Genomic DNA, 22,308 nt, shown 5'->3' on the forward strand with positions numbered 1-22,308 from the left:
AGGATTAAATTTATTTATTTATTTATTTAATTGGTATTTTACGCTGTACTCAAGACTATTTCACTTGCACGACGGCGGCTAGCATTACGGTGGGAGGAAACTGGGCAGAGCCGGGGGGAAACCCATGACCATCCATTGGTTGCTCAAGGATTATAAGATTAACTGATGCCACTATGATGGCCAATGACAAGTACATGGCAGGAATGGATTAAACTAATTCTACGTTCATGATAGTCTACAAAACAAACAGCTGATGAATGCACTGTACTAGTAAATAACAGTTTTGAGTGGTCAGTTTTAAGATCCTGAATTTTTCTTCCTTTTATAGAAATACAGGCCAGCTAAAGAAAATATCATTATCAAAATTTACAGTATTAATTACTTTTCAAATCAGGCACTTGGCATTTAATCTCATTCATGTAGCTATGCTCCGCCAGGCATCATGACCTTATTAAGGCTATCAAAGACGGCATAAAAATCAATCGCTTCACCTATGGATCGATAACTGGATAATGTATACTACTTGTCTTCAGATTTATCATCAAACACAGATGTTCTCCTGGAATCATTCAGAAATAAAAATAACAGGGACTTTGATTGTTCCTAATTGGGCACACCCTAAATTTACATCTGACATGAAAACTTGACCTCTAGCTCCAACCCATTAGTGCTCTCTACATCCACAATGCAATATTTACCACTGTTTTATTTCTGTTAAACATCTGAGCTCTCAAACAGTTGGGCACTTAAACTAATCAAGTTGTTTTAAAGCTAGCCAGTAATTAAAGTGGAAAATAATGGTTTACCAATAACAAGTTTGGCTTTCATACAACTTTCTTTCATTCACAGGCTTAAAAAGCTCTTGGCTGGCATCATTTCAAATTGCATTTTATGAAAAAAAATCTTTACACATGGTTGCAAGTTTGGGTTCAAAACCTTCAATTTTTGTCTAAACATGGCCCTGCGCTGATTGGCTATGTTAACTGTAATCATCTCAATACAACATATAGAACTGTTTTTATTTATTTATTTATTTATTTGCTTGGTGTTTTCACCAACATTTCACTTATACAACAGCAGCCAGCATTAGGGTGGGAGAAAACCAGGCATAGTTCGGGGGAAACCCACAACCATTCGCAGATTGCTGGTAAACCTTCTCACCAACGGCCAGAGGGGAAGCCAGCATGAGTTGGACTTGAACTCACAGCGACCGCATTGGTGGGATGCTGGACTGCTTTTAATCTTGGAATTAAAGTATACAATTTTAGGTTTATTATATCACATTGACCATGTATTAATTTTCATAACATGCACAATATTTAGAAACACCCATTAATTCAGACACATTAAACTGATTAAGGTGACTTTCAATGAAAACTTTAGAAAAACACATTATGTGTTTATTACTATTGGGATTTTGTATGGTCAGAAGGCTGTACGCATCTTGCCTTGGTTACCGCTCAACAAATAGGGGATGTTTCGAGTTCCCACTCTTTTATCACTGAAGGTAAAAAAATATGTCATACTGTACCCTGTGACCTGTCAGAAATGTTTTTTCTTATTTTTGATTACATTGACTATAACATGCGCACCTGTAAAAGGTTTCTGCAAAGGTTAATTAGACTAAATGAATAATGGAGGAAACTGAGGAACTGGGGGAACATTAAGACGTTCCTGAAATAAAGCAGTGATTATAGTCTATCCAGAAAATGGCAAAACAGGTGATTGGGAAATTAATGGTGACAACTCACTTGATCATAACAGAAGTGGTGTTTCTACCTTTAGTGACAAAAATTTGAACTTGAAACTCCCCTATTGTACACACTGTTCTCTTGATGCCAAATGAAACTGTGAATCGCACTCCTATGTTAAAGGACACACATTTGCAGCGGCTATAACATAGCTGTGAATCTCAAGGTCATCTTACACCTGGCCTCTCATTATTAAAGTAAATTATCCATAAATTCCAGCACATACACGGACAACATTTGTACACGATTGATAAAGATGACTTATTGATCCAGACAACAAAAACTCTTCGAAATTTACTTGTACGCAGGTAACAAAAACAAGAATTCCTGAATTTGAAACACCTGATCCAAAGATTTAGCTTGTTTCATTTCGGGCAACAACATAATTACCAGAGACAAATGAACCATTTTTTGTAGTCACATGGCCATCATGGCATCATGTCAGTGTCTTCCATGGCTGGAATCTTTATAACTGGACAACAAATGTTCCTCGTGTGTGGGTGACCGATATTCTAGACCACTTGACAACGGAATCCAAAAATCACGTTTTCAACAACAAATGTTATCCATGTGCATGGTGTTTTCGAAATATTGCAAAGAAATAAATCAGAAGTTATGATTATCCATATGGCCTAAACACAGGAACCATGGAGAATACCATGGAAGAATGAATGGTTCCTAAACACAGGAACCATGGAGAATACCATGGAAGAATGAATGGTTCCTAAACACAGGACCATGGAGAATACCATGGAAGAATGAATGGTTCCTAAACACAGGAACCATGGAGAATACCATGGAAGAATGAATGGTTCCTAAACACAGGAACCATGGAGAATACCATGGAAGAATGAATGGTTCCTAAACACAGTAACCATGGAGAATACCATGGAAGAATGAATGGTTCCTAAACACAGGACCATGGAAAATACCATGGAAGAATGAATGGTTCCTAAACACAGGAACCATGGAGAATACCATGGAAGAATGAATGATTCCTAAACACAGTAACCATGGAGAATACCATGGAAGAATGAATGGTTCCTAAACACAGTAACCATGGAGAATACCATGGAAGAATGAATGGTTCCTAAACACAGAACTATGGAAAATATCATGGAAGAATGAATGGCTCCTAAACACAGGAGCCATGGAGAATACCATGGAAGAAAGAATGCTTCCTAAACACAGGAACCATGGAAAATATCATGAAAGAATACATGGAGAATATCATGAAAGACTGAATGGTTCCTAAACACAGGAACCATGGAGAATATCATGGAAGAATGCATGCTTCCTAAACACAGGAACCATGGAGAACACCACGAAAGAATGAATGGTTCCTAAACACAGGAACCATGGAGAATACCATGGAAGAATGAATGGTTCCTAAACACAATAACCATGGAGAATATGAATGGTTCCCTAACACCGGCAGAGTATTTATTTTCAAAAATAAAAATGATCATTCACTGTAGCCAATGAAGATTTCTACATATCTAAATTACCAAGTTTCCTGCTCAGAGCATTAATGTATATTTGTGGTTATGCAGTATTATATTACAAGACAATGGTGATACATCACAGTATCATTTAATTCTAAAATGGCACAACAATCAAACAAATTGCCAATCCTGATGCCAAAAACAAAACAAGCCCATTATCATGCCTTACCTTCAAATACAGGCTCAAGCCCATTGACCTGAGAGCGCCAATGTTTGTACATGGCTGTGGTACAGATAAGTGGTATACAAGCGGAAATTCTCCCAGGGTGGATTATCGCAAATCACGGCTGGGCTTACGGCTATCAAGGGAGAGATAGAATTAGCTAAGATCCACAACGGCGATACAGTGCAATACCCATGAGCTGCCTGCTTCCTCATCGACTTGAAACCATGCTCGTGATAAATGAAGATTTGACGGCTATCCACTGGCTAGCCTGGAAATCAGGCTTCAGGCTTCACCTTGATCTTCGCTCCATCACCAACACGATCAACATGTCCAACTGAAGCCCGACTGACGAAAAGAGAAAAAGTGAGTTGGCTGAGATCTGCTACTACAGTGTGTAAGGTGAGGACATTTGCAGTCAGGTCGGAGCTGACAGAGATTCAATGATTACTAATTAAGTGCTTCACCTCTGCTTGCGGGCCTCGCACCCGGGGTGGAAAGGTGTTACCCTGATGATACGCATATATCTCTCCCCTGGAAGATCCTGACAATTCAGCCGTTCAACTCGAGCCACGCACATGGCCGATCCCGGCCAGAGAGAGAGAGAGAGAGAGCCATGTGGTTATGTCCAGGCACTGGTATGTTGAAATCTCGGTGAGAAGTAGCCCATTAAGCATGGTCTACTCACTTCTGGCTGATGTAGAGGCCTGGAGGTGGAGGCTCACTACTTCACAGTGGTTAATAGTGAAATTCTTTTGGTCTCTGTGTCCTAAACCAATTAGCCTGATCCCAGAATTCCCACGCTCAAATGTATGTGTCAAAAGTTCACACACAGTGTGCACGTAATAACATAAGCAATCTGAAATCATCACTTGCAACGTTTATACAAATGATATTCTATAAAACCTAAGGCTTCAATATAGATAACTCTTCTTTCGTCAAAATGCATTAAAATGCATCACAGGTGTGGCTAAAAGGTTAGGTAAAATCAGGCCACATAGGAGTTGATAGGAATTCATTCACAGTGGCAGAAACTTCCCTGAACTTTCATGAATTGCACCGCTATACAATAATAGCAGAAAATGTCAATACATCAACATCTTGTATCACCAAGGACATCACAGAACCACCTGAAGATTGGAGAGCGGTTTACGTGAGACGTTCAGGCTAACATCTGTAGATCCATGTACAGTTAACTGCACCCAACCCAGTAGGTTTGGTAATCTTACAGTGCAGGTACATGTATATGCCTGTGCTCTTAGAAGTCTACAGAATACATACACACCTGGCACAAATATCAATCAGCCTGTATCCAGGTTCACCTGTGTGCTAACCTCCACATAGGTTAGCTTGTATACGCACATTTATGAATATCTTATACGCTGTCAGTGATTTGCCCCAGGACACCCCCGAAGTAAGTAGGCTTAGTTAATTTCAGGGAATTCATAATAATCTGATAATTCTTCACACTGTATATTTCATGACACTAGGCTGGAACTTTGCCAAGCAGCAGTCAGGCTTATATAAAGGGAAATGCTAGCTGCCTGTTAGAACTGGTCCCTGCGAATCACAGGTAAGCCTATACACATTTAACTATTCACCTGCCTTTGATCTTCTTTGATGCCAGGTGTACGAAAAAATTACTGCGCAGCAGGAAAGACATTTTTTCGTAAACACATAAATATGTTAGCTCTTATTCCAGAAACTGACATGACCCAGAGTCATCAGGAGACAAATTTTATTCTATTGTGAGGATTTGTTTTGTGCACATGGAAAACACCCGGTGTATGACCTGTTGAAAGTGACTGTAAATGACTTGCCTGTTCACCACAAACATACACTGTAAGTTTGAAGAGAATATTTAACCACTTTACTACAAACTAAAGTTCGGCATGTAGACATGCACCTTATGATGCACATGGTCATGAAACGATATTTATAATAATGCCAACACTTAAGTTTTCTCTAATAGGGAGTGAGTGAGTGCTCAGGGTTTAATGTCGTATTTAACAATTATCCAGTAAGATGACAATGAAGGAGTCCTTAGAATGCATGTACTGTGTCTCCTTGTTGCAGGACTGACATCCACTGCTTTTTTATCTAGTGCTGCTTCACTGCAATGACTTTAAAACTGAAGTAAGTTAAGTCCAATATTCCCAGTCAGCCGCAAACTTCATCAAAGGTGAAGGAATCAATCAGAACCCAGCAAATGTGTCAGCTGAAAAATAAACTTCAGGTGAAATACACTATTACAGGTAATGATAAGGGAAAAAAAGTTTTAAGATACCGGGGTTTAAATTGATCATTACCACTGTTTAAAAGTGTCAAATAAATAAACTGAGGCTGGGTAATTTAATTCAGAAAACACACTCAGTGTTACCAAAAACACAAATTACTGTGTAATTTGTAACCTGCACAAACTGCACCTTAACAAACCTTCAGAAAGATTTCATGAATATAAGTTGCTTCATTTTGTTTTATTTGCATTACAACAGGTTGCTTCAGTGAAAACAGTCATTATTATTCGGTTATTCTGCAATAATTAAGATGTTACAATATCATTATATGTCAGTATGGTGGAATCAGCAACGTTCACAGAGGACAGCCACATCTGGTTTCAGTGTGTTGCATATTGCTTTGGTGGAATCAGCAACGTTCACAGAGGACAGCCACATCCGGTTTCAGTGTGTTGCACATTGCTTTGGTGGAATCAGCAACGTTCACAGAGGACAGCCACATCCGGTTTCAGTGTGTTGCACATTGCTTTGGTGGAATCAGCAACATTTACTAAGGACAGCAACATTCAAGATATACAAAGGGCAACCACATTGCGTTGCTTTAGTGGAATCCCTAATGTTCACAGAGGACAGCTACATTCTGATTCAGTGTAATGTGCGTTGCTTTGATGAAATCAGCAACGCTTACAAAGGGCAGCCACATTCTGATTCAGTGTAATGTGTGTTGCTTTGATGAAATCAGCAACGCTTACAAAGGGCAGCTTTATTCTGATTCAGTGTCATGTGCGTTGCTTTGATGAAATCAGCAACGCTTACAAAGGGCAGCCTTATTCTGATTCAGTGTAATGTGCGTTGCTTTGATGAAATCAGCAACGCTTACAAAGGGCAGCCACATTCTGATTCAGTGTAATGTGCATTGCTTTGATGAAATCAGCAACGCTTACAAAGGGAAGCTTTATTCTGATTCAGTGTCATGTGCGTTGCTTTATGAAATCAGCAACCCTTACAAAGGGCAGCCACATTCTGATTCAGTGTCATGTGCGTTGCTTTGATGAAATCAGCAACGCTTACAAAGGGCAGCCATATTCTGATTCAGTGTAATGTGCGTTGCTTTGATGAAATCAGCAACGCATACAAAGGACAGCCATATTCTGATTCAGTGTCATGTGCGTTGCTTTGATGAAATCAGCACGCTTACAAAGGCAGCCACATTCTGATTCAGTGTAATGTGTATTGCTTTGATGAAATCAGCAACCCTTACAAAGGGAACCTTTTTCTGATTCAGTGTAATGTGCATTGCTTTGATGAAATCAGCAACCCTTACAAAGGAGAGCCACATTCTGATCCAGTGTAATGTGCGTTGCTTTGATGAAATCAGCAACGCTTACAAAGGACAGCCACATTCTGTTCCAGTGTAATGTGCGTTGTTTTGATGAAATCAGCAACGCTTACAAAGGACAGCCACATTCTGTTCCAGTGTAATGTGCGTTGCTTTGATGAAATCAGCAACGCTTACAAAGGACAGCCACATTCTGTTCCAGTGTAATGTGCGTTGCTTTGATGAAATCAGCAATGCTTACAAAGGGCAGCCACATTCTGATCCAGTGTAATGTGCATTGCTTTGATGAAATCAGTGATGTTTAGAGAGGACAGCCACCTTCTCGTTCACTGTATTGCAAGGTATACAAAGGACAACCACACTGAGTTGCTTTGTGGAACCACCAATGTTCACAGAGGACAGCCACATTCTGTTTCAGTGTATTGCACGTTGCTTTAGTGGAATCAAAGGAACATAGTCACAGAGTAACTTCAGCGGATCCTCAGCGCATACATTTATAAGCTGACCACTTTAAGTTCCTGCTAATTAACACAATTTAGGTGAGAATGAAACACAAAATTTGACAATGGTATGCCTGCCACATGATGAATGTTTGGTCTCTGAGATGGGACAGACAGCCAGAGAAGCAATTCTGTAGCGGTATCAGTAATAACGTATCTGATATATCAACTTAAACGCAATCACTCCTGCATTTAGGTTTAATTAATTCTCAAACTTAATATAGCTGTTGAAACATTCTATTGAGGCAGAATAGACGTAAATCAAAAATATCTTGCATTAAGTCTTGTGTGTGCACATAAGCGTAGTCAAAGAGAGCTGCAATATACCCTCCCCCCCCTCTCCCCCGGCAAACCTCCCAACTCTCACACGCACGACAAATAATCAATAAAAAAAAATGCAGATTATTAATCTCATAGCTACATTATTTTGGATGACATATTCTGTGGGCATTAGTCTGTGTAGACTGATAAAAATTATACTTTTTGTAAAGCCCTGAAATTGGCCATTCCAGGCAACGCAGTTTTGTATAAAACATCAAAGAAACAGGACCGGCCCCGATAGCACAGTTGGTAGAGCATCTGCTTTGGGAGACTTTAAAAGAGGTTGTAACTTCCTCGCTTGTCCTTCAGCAAGACGGGGATAGTGCAACACCTGTTTGCCCCGTATCAGTATAATGGCTTGGGCAGGGCGGCGTACATGCCTTCAGTAAGTCGTCTCAGTGAAGCAGCACTAGATAAAAGAGCGGTGGAAATCCATCCTGCAACAAGGAGGCACATTACATGAACTCTAAGGATTCCTTTGTTGTCATAAGACTGAAAAATTGTTAAGTACAATGTTAAACCCCAAGCACACACTCAAAGAAACTAGTGCATAAATCACAATGAAAGCTACAGTGAAATAGAATACACATAATTAATTACATATTACCTATCTATAATGATGTATTACACTGCATACCAAGCGTGTTGTTTAAATAAATTATAAATACATACAGGCATGTTGATAAATTTTAGATACATGCATGATGGTAAATTATAAATACATGCATGTTGATAAATTTCAAATACATGCATTTTGAGAAATTTTAAATACATGCATTTTGAGAAATTTTAAATACATGCGTGATGATAACTTTTAAATACATGCATGTTGATAAATTTCAAATACATGCATTTTGAGAAATTTTAAATGCATGCACGTTAGAAGGTGCATGCATTCCATGTGCTTCGACCAATCTCAGTGTATAGAAAGCATCCCCCACTGGCAGAGCCAGCTCATCACGCACACAGGCAGACAGGTTAAGTCACGCGGAAAACAAAAGCCAATGAAGTCCTGTGGCTGAGAGAGAAAGATAAGAGAGTGCATCCTTCAGGATGAGCAGACATTCGCTACCCCTCATTACCTCGCTTGTTATCAAAGACTTCCATTCCAGGAACTAACAAATTAGTTCCATACAATGTCTGCCAGAACAGTTGATACTTCATATGCGGGCTGAGATTGACATCAATAGGGTGCAACTACTGTCCTAACATCAAAGAAGAAAAAACCTCCAGATGCCTTCTCCATTGCATAGATACTAGTGTTCATGCATTCCTAACATCAAAGAAGAAAAATCATCACCATGTGATCACAGAAGAAGAGCTGAGATGAAATGACAATTATATTTGTAAACAAAAGAACAGACATTGATAGTGCCAATCACTCAGACATGCATAGGTCTGCTGTGAGAGCTTTAATACCAACGTCTAACAAGACACATTTTTTTGCACATCGATGCAAATCAAAGTCGATTGGGATAACCATTACAGTTTGTTCACAAGTAGTGTAACTCTGCAAAACAAGGACTTGATTCCTAGTCTTGGCTTTTTACTTTTGTCATCATCCGAATATTTTTTATATATACATGACTTACTACAAAAACTATAAACTACAATGTTCATTTTCCAGCATTTGAAACACAGATACCATGGTTACACACAGTAACTGGCCTAAACTACTCCCATTACTAAAGTGCACATTTTGCCTAATTCTGAGAGTTCTGTTGATCATAGAAAAATGTCTGGAGGTTTGTTTATTTACCTCACACTTACTGTATATTTAACACAGCATGTTATCAGTTCCAATAAGATTCAGTGAATACGTTACCAAAGTCAACAAATACAGGTTTACAAAAATCATAACGTCACTTGAAGCTTCAGGTACAGGTGATACTAAAGATAAACTCAAAACCTTACACAAACTAAATCTTTGTAAAAAAAAAAAAAATTACATTATGTTGTAGACTCTGCACTAGTTTTAATGTTTATACACAGATCAATAACAGGTCTGCTGCTAAGCAGAGACTGCTTAGTAACAGACACATCAGGGTTCACACACTCGCTTTGGTGCCAATGAAGTGTGCACATACATGCAGCACATCCATAAGTGCTGGTATATTACTCTATCAGGCTTATGAACAGATCATATCAAAACCACCTTAATAAACAGATCATATTCCAAAATGATATCTAGCATGAGGCTTCATCACGTAATGTACATTAACCTATTTCATTGGTGCTTTAAGTTGTGCTCAAGAATATCTCACATATACGTTACCATTATTGTGGGTTGGAAATAGGGCAGACCCCACACTCATCTGCACTTTGCTGGTAGAACTTCCCAAGTATGACTGGAGAATAAGTCAGCATGAGCTGGCCTTGAACTCATATTGATCGCAGAGTCACTGTGTTTCACTAGCACGTTAACCACTCATCCAAGGAGGCCCCCTTTATATGGATACAATACATTCATCTAAAGTATTAAATGTTCCATAATGCTGGCCACCATCATATGAGTGAAATGTTCTTGAGTATGGCGTAAAACACCAATCAAATAAATAAATCAATAAATTCCATAATTATACATTGTTTACACTAAGTTGTTTATAGGGCCTTATGATTTACTGATGTGGAATGCCACACTCAAGAATATTTCACTTTACCTTCATCAATGGTAGGCACGTCATGGATTGAGGACACAAAGAGTGTCCTGAGTATAAAACCTCACATATCTGGCAAGTAACAGACAAGCTTTTCCACAGGTGACACAGATTTTCACCTGCAGAGCGAGATCAATGAGTATGAGATGTGATACTGGTACATGTATAACATCAGGGAAATGATCTCCAACAAATCTGATATTGGATCTGATGTTGGATCTGATGTTAGCTAGCTGTTGGTATGGTAGTTTGCACTTACATTTTCACATGAAATACTCACATGTTTTCCACGACTTGTCAAGTGACAGCATTTTATCACAACAAATAATATGAACTAAAAAAAAATACTTTTTGTGTAATAAGCATTTAAAAAGCTTCATGATATGGGAGCAATTTGTCATTATATGATTTGTATGCCACATGTATATGCAATTAGCATTACATATCAGATTCACTTCTAACACTCATTATTTTTAATGAAAAATACCAGTTAAAAAATAAAGGCCACTGAGTTACTTTTTTGTCTAACGTGATTGCAGAATGCCTTTGTATAATCAGAATGCAGAATGAAGTGGGGCATATTATTTCAGAGATGCTGGATGTTCCACAGTAAAAGTGCAGTAATTATAAATCACTGTGAGTGAGCAGAGCAAATCTGTCACAAATATAAACGGAGTGAGCTACCTATTTAGGTGTTATGGCATGCTCACTGTCACCATAATAGCCCTGAACTGTGGAGGCAGGAAATCAAAGTAACTCTGCCCAAGGCTAGGATTGAACCCACACATGTGGTCATGTGATATTTGACATGACCTCATAATAGGCCACAGTTATAGATGTAATAGATGTCACAGGTAATGTGCAGGTATCTTGATTGTGAAGAGTAAATAGGTGTTACATATACATTACCCAGTAACCCCTTCTTCTGAATTTAGCTAGCTTTGTTAAGACTAATTTATACTGGTATAAACCTACCTGTACAGGTAAAAGATCAATACCTGTAAAAACAGGTAAGTACTCTAACTGACACAGGTCAACAGGCATGTCAGGACCAGTCAGCTGTGACACTGAGAGTGAACAGGTATGTTGTTGTGGGTTGTTGTGATCCAGGGTCATAAACCAGGGCTACAGTCTTTGTTAACGACAGAAACAGTAAGGCAACCTCAGACAGATACATAATAGCTCTGCACGGGTAAAACCCATCTATCGTTCTGCAGTTCCTGAGAGAGACACAATTACTCAGTCTGCCCTGAAGCTTAATTCTCAAAGCTATAAACTGACATTGTGTAATTCATGAACACTGTACCGCATAAGTGATTCTCAAGATCTAAGGCAGCACAAACTATCTCCAACTAGCACTCTGGAGGTACTGCAAAAACAAAAACAAGTCCTCTACCACTTGTTCCATCAGAACAATACTTGTATATGTCCTCTACCACCTGTGTCATCAGAACAACACATTTATACATGTACACATCCTCTACCACTTGTGTCATCAGAACAATACATGTACATGTCCCCTACCACTTGTGTCATCAGAACAATACATGTACATGTCCCTTACCACTTGTGTCATCAGGACAATACATGTACATGTCCTCTACCACCTGTGTCATCAGAACAATACATGTACATGTCCTTTACCACTTGTGCCATCAGAACAATACATGTACACGTCCCCTACCACTTGTGTCATCAGAACAATACATGTACATGTCCCCTACCACTTGTGTCATCAGAACAATACATGTACATGTCCCCTACCACTTGTGCTATCAGAACAATACATGTACATGTCCCTTACCACTTGTGCCATCAGAACAATACATGTACACGTCCCCTACCACTTGTGTCATCAGAACAATACATGTACACATCCCCTACCACTTGTGTCATCAGAACAATACATTAACATGTTCCGTACCACTTGTGCCATCACAATAATAGCTATGTCTATTAATATCCAAAACAAAACAAAAATGGCCATAATTTTGTTGGAAATGGACAAAGCAAACTGGCATTCAAAAGATAATCGGTAACTTTTCATGGCAAAGATATATATCGAGTTTCAATTCAACACAATGTACCATTTTGCAAAAAAAAAAAAATTGGAAAACAACTGCAGCCAAAATGGAAATAATTATTTCCAAACTGGACACATGGGTCCGAAACTCAAATTTAATCTGTTATAGTGAAGTCAAATATCAAGTTTCAATTCAATTCGATAAACAATATTAAATAATGTGTTCACTAGAAGTCCAACTTGGACAGAAAAAAAAAACACCACACTTTTTCACTTTGGATGATTTTTTTCCAAATATTTTTAAGTTCACCATTTTGGTGGACGAAAAGCAAGTCTTCAACCAACCTAAAATTCAAGATTCTGTATGGCGGCTACACATGCGTTGTTAACTGCTATTTGTTACCTGCATGATCAGTGAGCGCGTGTGAATCTATCTGTAACATTTATCTTGTATAATGACGTGCATTCACCACAATCCAACAGAGTGTATTAGGGTAATTTTACACACTTACTTAATATATATAGTCTCAAATTTTTGAAAATATTCTCATACGTTGTTGATATACATACACAGACTGGGCTACTGCTGCAAAGAATCACCAAAATAATGCTGCAATTCATAAACATCTTGTAAAGATCACTGAAATACGGGCTGACACAAAGTTAAAGCATTAAAGCAAAGTCAAACATTTGTTGTCAAACACGAGATTTCTTCATCCAGACAACAAAATATCCGCAAAATTTACTCATGTGCGAGTAACCACAACAAGAATTCCTGAGTCTGGAACATTTGATCCAAAGATTCAGCTTGTTTAACTCTTGGCAACAAAAAATCCCGAAACAAATGGGTCGGGCACAAGATTTTGCTCGTCTGTGAGCAACTGGGATCTTCTGAGATCACTGTGGTCTATATCAGCCAATCAGCGTCTATGGAAATGTCGTGTGATCACTTGACACCGGGGATTTGAAAATCTGATTTTCGATTACAAATGCTGTCCGTCTGTGCTATGCTTTATCCTGTCCTCAAGCCAGACACTTTCATTTGTTACCTTGAGGTATTAAAGGGTTTATGAACACCATGTCTGTGAGCTGTCTGACAATCACCTTGCTCTGTGTAGGGTTTCATTTTGCTTTGCACTTCAGCCATAAGTCCAGACAGACTGTCAGCAAAAACCAACTGACTTACCGACTGACCGCCAGACAGAACAACCAGAGAACAGAGGTTCTTCGCTGCAGCTAAAAATGGCCTGATAAAAGTTAACAAATTAACACAGATTACCGTCGATGCAGTCACATATTGTGCAGTGGTGATAGTTCCACCTGCACTTTAAACTGTCCACTATAAATAAGAACATACATACATGTGTTCAGAAGCCGTTGGTAGCATGAAGAATCTAAACCCTTGCAGTGACAATTATTTTACTCAAAACAGTTAAAACAACAGTCTCAGGTAAATGCCTACCTGTAATATCAAAGAGTCAACACACCTGTAGATCGCGTATAAGCAAAGGTGTGAACCACACCCTGTCTGCAATATCAAACCTGTACGTCATTGTATGTCGTTATATAGACTCTACATAGGGTATTGAGGTCACATATAGCTCAATATAAGCTGGCATCTTTTTACTAGTTCCCGTCAAGGGCACAAGCTGTGCTGTGTTTCACTTTCCAGGCAATACAACCCCAGACTTTATAGTTTAACAGTCCGGGTACCTACAGGCTGACTGGCACAGGTACACATGTATCTTTATGCATGACTACTCACGCGTATAATGTTTATGAAAGACAAGTGAGACAAATCAGACGAGTAATATTTAAGTTCCAAGTAATATATTTAAATCCAACATAACAAGTGCCACACAACAAGTCCCATTATTAACAGCCCAATGTAACTTGTAAACACCACACAACCTCCATAAAAAGCCCACTACAACTTGTAAACACCACACAACTTTCATTAAAAAGCCCAATGTAACTTGTAAATACACAACATCGTGTTTCAGGTTTCTCTATCTCTTAGACATGACGTTTCATGGTCTCACATGCAATCCAGATTTAAATTAAATTTTTTATGGGCTTAACAAGCACGTCAAAACAAAATGGCTGCAGCTAATTAGGCCTATTTCCACGTATCTTCCGAAATATAACCTATGCTTAAATTATTTGTTTTCCATTCTTTAAGCTTTATTACATACATTATTATTACCTAAAGGGTTAATTTTCTATTTAAATATTGGACAGATTGGCCTGAAAATTAAGACAGCACAAGTTAAGGCCTAGGGAAGAGGAATACAAACTCTGTTGGAAACCTGTTACAGCCACAGGAAAGTGTGTATAAACTGTGTTCGAAATTCAAAGCGCAGATGTGTTCTGAAGACATAAATCACTCATGTAGACCTCTAAATACCTTTACATTTAGGTATGGGGAGTAACTGTAAACACTGAAGTGCTTATTTATTTATTTATTTGATTTGTTTTTTATGTCATACTCAAGAATGTTTCTCTTAGGGATTACAGCCGGGATTACAGTGAGATGAAACCCTGCAGAGCCGCAGGTTGCATCAGAATTTATGTTAAATTCAATACTTACGGCTGTAAGTAGGAAGGTCTGGCAGCAATTTGTGGATGGATGCGGGTTTCCCCATAGGCTCTGACCTTTTTCCTCCCACCATAATGCTGGCCGCCATCGTATGAGTGAAATATTCTTGAGTATGGCGTAAAACACCTATCAAATAAGTAAATCAAATAAATTCCATAATTACGCATTTTTAACACTAAACTGTTTATAGGGCCATATGAAAGCAGGCAGACAGAGACCTGAAGTCCACGTTCCTATATCTTATCACACAATAACATGCCTTTATAAATCCTTAATGTCTTGTTGTGAAACACCGAAGCAACTTCCTCCTTCGTGTAAGTGTGTCAAGCTAAGCTCCATCCAAGAGTAGTGAGACAGTGTAACTGACAGGCTGTGAGTATACAAAAGTTCATGTGTACATATACATAGAACAATGTGTAAGGCCTACCTGAATGTAGTGTTCCCTTCTTATGATCCTGTTTCAGAAAACTGACATGCTAAAAAGCCATAATTATTAATAAATAATTATTCCTTTACCACCTCCACCCCTCCTCCCCCCAACCAAGAAAAAAGTTTGTGGATTTGAAGAAAACTCTATTTTAATCGGTTAACTTGGCATGTATTTTACAAACTACACTCAAATGTTAGGTGCGAGACTGACGGTCATACGAGAAACAAACAATTAATTAAAAGTGGCCTGATTGTTCCCTGCAAGATGACCCATGATAAGTATGCAGTGTTCAGGAAGTGCGTTGTACCATATGACAGCATTAACAACTAATGGTTCCCTAGTGAGATTGCTAGAGCTAGCTATAGCGGAGTCCAGACTACTTCTATTACACTTGTATGTATATTTCACAATGAGTCTGTGCGCACAGCTGCAGATTATACATGCGCATAAACTTGATGGTTGCATGTACTGAATTAAATTAAACGAAGTCCTTTGAAGTATATATCAGATGAAAGACCATTATAACCTATCCAGGAAAACAGTTTATTTTTGTTTATTTATTTTGTTTTAGAATTTTTCTAACCGAGTAAAATTGTCTTAAAAGATCAGATTCTATCGTGGTCTGATCCAAAAGGTATCAATTAAGTCACTGAAATAATTTGTTTCAAGGTCAAATCAGCAAATCCATTCATAGACCTATATGTGGATGTATATACATTCTGAATGATGAAATGTAGCAGTTTAATGTGTGTTAAGTAGCAAAAACCTTACATGACGTCACTGGTCCCATTGTGGTCAGAACAGGCCACCACAGAATAAAACTTTCACACGCATTTTACTAGGTTAAACAAATTGTACAAAAAAAAAATCCAACTATTTTCCTGGAGAGTTTTTAATGGTCTTCTATCTGATATATACGGCATTTTAGTGGGGGTTTTTTGGGTTTAAAGAGTGCAATTCTATCAAGTTGGTCAATTTAATCTTCCCTGAAGAATGCATCTCATGACTGCACAATGGCAGATACCATCTAATGATACATCACTGTGGTAAAAACATGTTAGAACACGGAACGATTTATGCATGCTTTCGACAAAATAATTACAATATTCAATATCACAACAAAAAGGAAAAAAAACCCATCAAAAAAATCCATCCTAATCATAACATTCCAAATAGCACATGTCAACGTTGAATTATTGGCATCGGATGGATTTTGCATGGCTTGAATGGTCCATAACAGGATATGATTAATTTGTTGTTTTGTTTTTTAACGTTTGTCCATTAAATGTCTTAACTGATCAAAGACTGATGTTGAAATAATTGGTTTGTCTAACTGTTTAGCAGCGCATTGTAAACAATAAATAGTTTACTACTAACAGATGCAATAATGTGTATGTTTCTGTACCTTTTAAAGATATTGCTAAACAGTAACATACTATTAATTCAGTTAACTTCAAATCTATATAAACTGAAACCATGTTTTGCACGTATTCGTATATATTGTTTTGTTTGATCTCGGATCGCTTTTCTTTCTTTTTTGTAACTGAAAAGGGTTTCTATTGTTATTAGGTTTCTGTTGCCATTAGGTTTCTTTCACTGTTTGGTTTCTGTTGCTGTTTGGTTTCTGTATGACTGAGTTTGATTAGTAGTTTACCAGGTCATCCATGTAATTGCATCTTGCTATGTGCCATGTTGGAAATTGCTTAAGGAACTATACATCGTTATGTTTAAATCATGTAACAGTTAGAATTCTAGACACGGCGTATTGTAGAGATACAGTGTTTATAAGAAAGGGTGTGTAAATAAAATAGTATTACTACTTTCTCAATTCCAAACGTTTGTGTTGTTTCTTTGGATAAGCCAGTAGCTGTTGCCTAGTTACAATATATATAGGTACTTATATGTTCATATCCGGATTTGTGATTTGCCACAATCGTGATAATATTACTATCAACTCATGTTCATTGTGTTATGAGTCACCCCATCTAGATACACACGTATTTATATTCATAAAATTTATCCTTATTTATACTTGTCGAACAACTGAGTTACAGGTATCAGCATATACACATACATATCCACACAGTCAACCAGGACGTGTTTGGTGCCTTATTAGCCATAATCACACACACAGAGAAAATAGCCAGGGGCTAAATCCCTCGTCCAAGACAAAATTATGTTTCCGACTAGAGGGGCATGTCGTAAATGGCCAAAACTTTCGCTGCAAAAAGAGCCCTTTTACAGGCAAATAAAAGTCAGTGGTGACACTTGGGATGTAATGGGTATAACTCTAGCTTCCAATCAAATCTCCTAGAAACTGGCAAAATATGTATCTTAGTCCTGGGGGAAGTTTTAGGGCATTTACCACATTCTATTCACCAGGCCCACACCAAATAGCACTGCATTGGTTGAGGGCTAAAGTGGGTTTAAACTGGATTTCAACTGGGCTACCCCGAGGGGTTGACGAGACCGATCTTCACACTGTTCTTTTTCACTTCTTCTAATGGCAATCTCTTGACTTTGTGACTACAGTTAGTTTGTCCTGGTGCACAAGTTAGTCTGTACTGGGTCATCCAATGAAATCTATCAGCACATATCTACTTATCTTATGGTGTTTTCGAATCAATATTGCATTATCATGTTTATTCAAGTGTGCATTGCACACTTCAGATGCAGATTCTGAGTCAGTCTAGGAGTTATGTCTTTCTGCTGCAGCCAGAATGGATCAGAGGAGATTGGAGCACGTACCAAACCAGGCATTGTTAATCTATATAATGTACTGTGGTAATGCAAAGAAACACAACACACACAGACACAGCCAGGTAGGCTGTGATGACCAATGCAGCTTCCAGCACCAAAAATACTATTTAACGTATATAATGTATACTAATTTGCATCTAAAAATAACCTTTCTTGGCGAAACTTTAGGTTGTTTTACAAAGAATTCCGATCCTTAAATTGAAAGTGTTCATTGTAGTTACATAACCAAAACCATGACTCACAGCTCTAAATTAACCTGGCATTCAAAAGCTCATCAAAGTGTTGACTTACATCACCCAGCCATCAATCTACACTACCAAAATAGATCAATAGACGCTAGCCAATAGAAACACACACCTGCTATGGAGAGCCCGTCCATATTTGCCTACAGCTAATCAATGGTAGCTCAGGTAACCTAGACATAAAACATACTAGTTATACCAGTGACCAATATGAACACTCAAGTTGTAACTCTTCAGACCTGTCAAACCTAACATATGCTTAACACAGTACGGAGGTGATATTGGACGGCCTCCACGGCCGAGAAGTTCCGCACGCCAACATGACACAATGACCCAGCTGCCTCCCACCAATGCAGTAGCTCTGAGTTTAACTCCAGCTCATGCTGGCTTGCTCACCCGCTGTATGTGGGGAAAGTCTGCAGCACCCTGCAGATGGTCGTGGGTTTCCCTCGGGCTCTGCTCAGTTTCCTCCCAACATAATGGTGGCCAAGGTCATATAAGTGAAGTATTTTTGAGTGCGGCGTAAAACATCAATGAAATAAATGAATAAATAAATAAACATGTAATACCCATTTAATTTTTCACCAGCTAATGTATACTATATTAACAAAGCTGGTGAAAAAATCAGAGAAAATTAGACATAACGTAATCCACATGATTTTTCACCAACAAATCACCCTTCTATACCATTCACACAGAAGAGCAATCACCTTGTCAAATCTTCCATATAAGTATCGGTGAATTACCATAATTACAGTGATACAGTAATTCAATTCTTCGAGGACATTATTTTGCCCCATTAAAGAAAGCTTGATATAGCTTTACAACGTTCTAAACTGTTAAGCCCTGAGAGCAATACAGGATTAAAGAATCCGTCTCAGACATGGTTTTCAAGTGTAAATTGGCAACAGGTGCAAAAAGAGAACAAAATTAAGATGAGCCTCAAATTTAATTATAAATTGTGTTCCCTACTTTGATATGTTTGCTTGATTGATCGGTCATATGACGACTATGTCTCCTTGTAGCAAGCTGGGTCCAATGCTGACATCTTTATAGTGCTGCCTGACTGGAATGCCAAACTGAAGACACCACATACGATGTCCCACCAGTTATATTATACTGACACTGGCTTAGCCAGTGGTAGGTTTATTCCACGTAAATGCTGAGTGCCGTGTCTGCAGCATCAAGGATACCAATGGTGAAGTCTTGGGTATGACTGCACTGAGGATAGATTATGAGGCAGAGTTGAATATAATAGAAAAGGTGTGATTTTATGCTACAGTTATCAATTCCTTCTATTAAAGTAAGAGGGATATTTAGATACATGTTATTGATTTATTTATTTATTTATTGGACTGGTGTTTCCAATCCACACAGATCCTAATTCAAACAGATCCTAATTCACAAAAACTCCACAAAGATCTCGGTGAACAGAACTCCTATCCAAAGATCCCATTCCATAAAATTCAAATTCATCACTCACTATCCACAATGATCTAGCTCAACAAATATACACAATCACCTCCTTCGGGATACATAGGGATATGAATCCAAAGGCCCTAATCCACAAGACCCATAAAACACAAAGATCACAATCCATTATGATCCCATGATCCACAAGACCCATAAAACACAAAGATCACAATCCATTATGATCCGATGATCCACAAAGACCCTCATACACAAAGATCACAATCCATTATGATCCCATGATCCACAAGACCCTTATACACAAAGAACACAATCCATTATGATCCCAAGATCCACAAGACCCATAAAACACAAAGATCACAATCCATTATGATCCCATGATCCACAAAGACCCTCATACACAAAGATCACAATCCATTATGATCCCATGATCCACAAGACCCTTATACACAAAGAACACAATCCATTATGATCCCATGATCCACAAGACCCATAAAACACAAAGATCACAATCCATTATGATCCCATCATCCACAAGACCCATAAAACACAAAGATCACAATCCATTATGATCCCATGATCCACAAAGACCCTTATACACAAAGATCACAATCCACTATGATCCCATGATCCACAAAGACCCTAATACACAAAGATCACAATCCACTATGATCCCATGATCCACAAGACCCATAAAACATGAAGATCCCAATCTATTATGATGCCATGATCCACAAAGACCCTAATACACAAGGATCCCAAAGTCTGATCGTGCTTTCAGACAGTGTTTTCAGACGGAATTTTAAGGTTTGTAACAGACATCGCCTGTCTTGATACTTTCTTCGATTTCATTCATGGGTATATTTAGCGATGCACATATATGTATATATACATGTAAGCCTGCTAGTCGGGAGTCCTGCGCACCTCACTGTCACTGACTTGACCCCAAGTGGCGAGGATTTGCTGCCAGAGCTGCTAAGTGCCACGCAGGATAATGAAACTGGTGGGGGGGCGGTCTAAATACTCTCTTCTGTAATCTGCCGTGAACTCATATCGTGCGAAAGTAAACAACAGTAACTGCGAAACTTTAGGTCATTTACCGTACACAAAGATCCCAATCCATAATCATCCCATGATCCAAAAAGATCCCAATTTACAGACCCCAGTCAAAAGAAAGTAAACAAAACATAATTCCTCAAGAAACCCAATCACAAAATTGATCCACAAAAATTCCAATCCAAGGCCTCAAGCCAAAAAGATCTAAATCCATAAAGAAACTAAGGTTAACACCTTTGGTACATTAGAATCATACTGTAGCACTGTAAGTGTTATATATAGCTTCACAGACTGTACACCTGCATAGTAAGATTAACAGTACGATTAACAACCTCTTACCTTTCAGCATTCGGATGAGATATCTCACGCAGCTATACACCGTCAACGGGTAGAGGTCGCAATACAGACGAAAACAGAACAGTATTGCTCTTGTGACCATGGTTGTGGCATGCATGACACTTTTCAGACTCTGTATTTTCCTCGATCAACCTTCACAGACAGGATGCTGTGCTGCAACCTTGATCAATACGATAGGACAGCCCGTGAGCAGTGCGCGCTTCAATGACATGGATCAAACTCTGCAATCAGGCCCGACAACACGACACTGTTTTTAGGGACGTGATCCAGCTTGTTAGACAAAAAGCCTGTGAATGTTGTCAATGAAGAGGACGGGCCAGAAGACTGATTACATTGGTAAAATGGATCAGTATTTACGCGAAGAAAGGCAATTTTGTCTCAGGCTTCAGAGATTGTACCAAGAGCTCTCACACCGTATCATACTTGTTTCCTCACCGACAGATTTAGGCTGTGGCTTTGGACACAGTTATCTACGTCACGTCGGAATTCCTGCCCTGCAGGTCGTTTTTACCACAACCTATTTGGGTATGTTAAATTCTCCAGAGAAATAAGCGCAGACACTCGCTAATTCTGCCCTTAAGATAGAGTCCTGTTTTAAAAGTGGCTCAAATTAGTGTCCCTACTTGCTTTAGATTTCTAGGAATTGCCTAGAGAAATGAAGACCTCTTCTGACACAGCTTTCTTAGTTTTCCACACTTCTAAGGTGCACTTCCATTAATATGGAAAAGAAAATAACAGCTTTTAGCAAAATAAAATTACTATCACCATTGCATCCGAGTGTTGTGATTTTTTCCCTCTGAAATGTGTCATGGGGTATAATCAGACTTTTTTACCATTAAATGAGATAAGTTCTTTTTCGATTAGGTCAGCTAGGCATCCTATCTCTTGAGATGTCATTACTACCCAAGAGGCGAATATAAGGGTCAAGAGAGGGGAG

General features: G+C 38.6%; 1 protein-coding gene across 4 annotated transcripts in view; it reads right to left on the minus strand.

Annotated features, from left to right (window-relative positions):
* LOC135476240 (calcium/calmodulin-dependent protein kinase kinase 1-like) overlaps positions 1-22,308 on the minus strand; it is a 119,459-nt gene that overhangs the window by 63,856 nt on the left and 33,295 nt on the right. The window contains exon 1 of one of the 4 annotated variants that reach the window (XM_064756191.1): positions 13,959-14,062. The exons of the other annotated variants lie outside the window; for them this stretch is intronic. The gene's annotated coding sequence lies outside the window, so the exon portion shown is untranslated. Of the gene's footprint in view, positions 1-13,958; positions 14,063-22,308 lie in introns of those variants that run through there. 4 annotated transcript variants of the gene reach the window in all.

Source organism: Liolophura sinensis, chromosome 10 (assembly GCF_032854445.1).
Source record: "Liolophura sinensis isolate JHLJ2023 chromosome 10, CUHK_Ljap_v2, whole genome shotgun sequence".
NCBI lineage: Eukaryota > Metazoa > Mollusca > Polyplacophora > Chitonida > Chitonidae > Liolophura > Liolophura sinensis.